Source organism: Lolium perenne, chromosome 4 (genome assembly GCF_019359855.2).
Source record: "Lolium perenne isolate Kyuss_39 chromosome 4, Kyuss_2.0, whole genome shotgun sequence".
Taxonomy (NCBI): Eukaryota; Viridiplantae; Streptophyta; class Magnoliopsida; order Poales; family Poaceae; genus Lolium; species Lolium perenne.
The window spans coordinates 153,281,631-153,285,742 of NC_067247.2; the positions used below are offsets into that span (position 1 = coordinate 153,281,631).

Sequence of the window (4,112 nt, forward strand, 5' to 3'; positions counted from 1 at the left end):
CTTTGTTTTTCATCCCATTTCTAACAAAAACTGATTTCTGAAACATTACTTTCTATTTTGTTTTCTTTTTTTAAAAAAGGCTTGTTTATGGTACTTATACCATTTCTTGTTTTCCTCTTGCTTATTTTACATTTAAGAAAAAAACTCTACTTTACTTGAGAAAGTAAGTAGAACATTTTGAACCCCTATGTTCCAACTAGTTTTATCTCAACACTTTCAAACTTCATTCCACTTGAGTTCATTCCCAATTGTCCCTAGACAAATTGAGGTGTTTCAAATACTTTTCAAATAAGTTCTATTTCAAATGAAAACTCATGCACCTCTTGTGTACACCTCTGATCTACCCCATAATGTTCCTTCATCCACCAATTCTTGATCAAGTAGATGATCTCTTGATACTTTCTATGGACTCCCTTCTCTTTTCAACTAAACCCTTGACTCAGGGAGTGTTTCAACCCACTCCCACTTGACCTCTTATTTGAAGAGCAACTTATATTTCATCATACATACCCCACTCCTCCATCTCTTTCCATCATCACCTTGACCTCATGAATTGGAGATTCATGTCACCATATTCATCCTTGTGAGTATATGGATATTTCACTCACCATCTCTCTTAGTCTTGCTCTGCAATTGTCTAGACCACCATCATCACCATCATCTCTTGGCCAATTGGACAATTTGATCTAAGTTCTTTGTTCTCCCACATAGGCACCAATGTTTATTATCACCTCCCTCCCAAATTTGTATACTTCATCAAACCATTTTTAGCTAACCCTCCCAACACTCCACCTTGATCGACATTCATGAAGTGGCATTGTATTTTGCTTGTTCACTTGTGATTGTCAAGAAGGAGCCGGCCATGACAAGATTTTCGGCCAGCCCTCCCTCCTCACTTCCTTCTCTTACAAGCTTTGCCTCCCACCTAACCCAATCACTAAATGGGCAGCCACCCACCTTGGCCAATCAAGTGAAGGGCTGCCACCACTCTCTCCCTCTATAAAGCTCACTTGGCCGGCCACCCCTCCACCTTTGGCTCTCATTTTTGACTCTCCACTCCTTCCTCCACTCACTCACACTCCTCTCCTACCTCTTCCCCACGAGCTGCTGCTCCCCCAAGGCTCCATGGCCGGCCATGGCCATGGAAAGCTCACCAAGATGCGGCTCCTTCCTCCCTCAAGCTCATCCTCACCATGAGAGCCTCCCTCTCCATCTTCTCCCCAACCTTAGATGGTTTAATCTCCTCTTCTTCTTCCTCCATTGCTAAGATTGGATCTTGATGCAGGTGCATGTTGGTCCAAGCATGAGCAATCCTCAGATCTGAAGTTCTTGAGCAAAGTTCGTCCAAATCCCTGCAGTAATTTCTGTAATCTTGCTGTTTCAGATTCTGGTACGAGCTTGTAAAATCCACCAAATCTCGTGCGCAGATCCAAATCGAGTGATTCAAAGTTCCACAGGTAGATATGGAAAAGTTCTACAACTTGGCGTTGGTCTCATCCTCAAATTCGTTACGGATTGTTCGTGGTAAATAAAGTTCTATAGACATGCAGATTCACTGTTTGTTAGATTTGTTCCGATTTACAAAACCTTTTTGAACAAACTCAACTGTGGGTGAAATCCCTCTTCAATACCTTCATTTTGGCGGTGGTTTCACTTCGATTGACCTCCTGAAACTGAAATGGTTCACAGATCAAGATCTGGTCAGATCTGACTTTGTCGAATTAAACCAGGAGTTTGGAAACGAATTTTTGAATGAAACCAGTTGGGTAAGAACCAGCTTCTCAATACCTTTCTGATGCAGCTGACCTCATATTTTTATGAGTTATGTACGATTTGTGGTGAATTAAACTTATTCTGTGTGTTCTGCAGACATGGCTGTTAGCTTTTAAATCACCCAAAATCCATTTTTGCACCTAATTGAGTGATTCCAATTTTGTAGGACTGATGGATGTTTTCTTAATCATCTCAAACAAGTTTCACACCTTTGTCTGTTGTGTAACTCCAGAGAGAAAGCAAATGGTACAGACATGCAGTAAACTTGTCAATCCATTGGTGAGAGTTTCAGAAACAATTTGAACCCAAATCCAATTGTGTGTGCATCTATGTTTAAATACCTTTCAAATGCCAGTAGTTTCATATTTTTAGGATTTTTCTACGATTTATGGTGTACAGATCTTGTTTTCTGTACAGTCAGATTCAAAGAAATTCCTAAAATTGTAGGTTTAATATTTTTGGGTGATTCCAATTGGGTTAGTCTTGTATTAGTACTGGCCATCTAGGAAAAATACTGTTAGTCTCTGTTCATGCATATTTGTTACTGTTAGTAATGTATATGTGTGACATGCATTGTTGGAGCAAAACTTTTTGGTTTATTTAAAACCCTTGACCAACTCTTTTTATTAGAAATGGGCAACCTTTGTTTTATGCTTGCAAAACAAAACCTCTGCAATTTAACATTAGCTCTTTTGTTTTGCTTAAGTTTTCTAATGGTAGGGCATATCATTTGCTTCCTATTCTTGTGTGGTGTTATGTGAGCAAACTAAGTTAGGAAAACTGTTTTCTACTTTTCCAAAAATGTTTGAAAATGTTTTGTGAATGTATTTGGTGTCAAACTAATGCTCTTGTCCTCTTTATGATGTTATCTACCAGGGGATGTTTGGTTTATACCATGGTGATAACCGAGAGAGGCAATTGCTAAGTTGTGATACTCTCATACCTTTACTAGGTAAATAACATGGGTTTTCTTTAAGTTGTTGGTGGTATCTATAAGACCTTTGTATGGTAGCTCTTTATTGAATGGTTAAATTATGGTTGTTGTATGTTTGTTTTGTTGGTGCAATGTGATTGATTGTGTTCCTTTTATATTTTCCGGCGATAGACGCGAGCAATTCCGGAGAAGAAGAAGAAGTGGAATTGGACAAGGATTTTATTTATATTGTTGGGATTCTTATATTGATGGAGTTGAAGAAGTACATGGACAAATAAGCCAAGGCAAGCCATCTTTTGATCTCTGATCCGGTGTCTAGTTGGATGTCATTTGTTGATGTTCAAAGCACCTTCATTCTATGTGTGTTATTATCTCTATTTATGTCATCTATGTGTGATTGCAAGTGGGGTACTCCCTAGTGGTGATGCTCCACTATTGTCCTTGTGTTATGGGATGCATGGTAACATGGCCGTGCTATCCCACTTGGTTATCTTGTATGCTCAACTTGAGCATGTTCCATCTCAAGATAGTAACTTACACCACACCCACCCCCTTTGTAGTATAGAGGTATCAATGTCATGATCTTGGTGTATTCTCAACTTGGGAGGAGTATGCCGTGTACCATCTTGGAGAATATGTTGGATAGTGACACTCCACTATCTAAGTTGTGTAGTTAGCACCACAAATCTGAGAGTATATTCCTTCTTGTGTTGTCATAATACATGCTTACCTTAAGCAAGTATGATCCACTCCATTACCCCTTTTTACACCATCTATGGCGTGATGACTCTCATCTCGGCCGGAGTGAAATAGTTGTTCAACTCATGAAACTTTAGGTTGGGAACCCCTCAAGGTTTACCTTGTTGTAAATGTTTATGAAAACCTTGGGTGAGTTAACCTTACCCAAGTGTATGGTTTATAAAGGCAAAAAGGGATCTTGTCGAAGATGGTTGAGAAAAGGAATGTGTGTGTGTGAGTTGAGTTTTGAGAAAAACGACACATGGTTCTTTGTATTCGCCCGGAACAATTACACAGCGCAACCATAGCTACTCCAACGTGGGCACGGGGCTTAACTTGACGTTTGTTCTTCTTAGCATGAGGCACCGCACAACTATACAAGGGTACGGTTACCCCCGAGTCCGGGTTGTCATGGTTGGGACAATAGTATAACGGGAGGCCTTCGGGGCTGACCCGTCCGGAAGACACTATGGGTCTCCTGGCTTGGCGGTGGAGCCACGCTCAAGAGGAGGTGAGCTGCCACGGTGCCGGGGAGGTACATACTCCATAGGGTAGGACCTCGTGTTAAGTCGAATGGGCGAAAGGTTATGTCCGGGTATCCGTCGTGGCATATGTCGTTATGCGGGGATGATGCCCACACGATAGGTATCCGGATAGTTGTGGTGAA

The 4,112-nt window shown here is 40.8% G+C and overlaps 1 long non-coding RNA gene across 3 annotated transcripts; it reads left to right on the plus strand.

Annotated features, from left to right (window-relative positions):
* Positions 1 to 1,307: 1,307 nt before the first annotated feature.
* On the plus strand, positions 1,308 to 3,482 carry LOC127294188 (uncharacterized). Of its 3 annotated transcripts, XR_011742925.1 has the most exons (5): positions 1,308 to 1,524; positions 1,690 to 1,766; positions 1,940 to 2,019; positions 2,650 to 2,725; positions 2,879 to 3,482. It is a non-coding gene; the product is annotated as an uncharacterized lncRNA (long non-coding RNA). The 3 variants fall into 3 exon arrangements; XR_007846416.2 differs by lacking the exon at positions 1,308 to 1,524 and having other exon boundaries at positions 1,534 to 1,766; positions 2,879 to 3,481; XR_007846424.2 differs by lacking the exons at positions 1,308 to 1,524; positions 1,940 to 2,019 and having other exon boundaries at positions 1,541 to 1,766; positions 2,879 to 3,480.
* Positions 3,483 to 4,112: the final 630 nt, after the last annotated feature.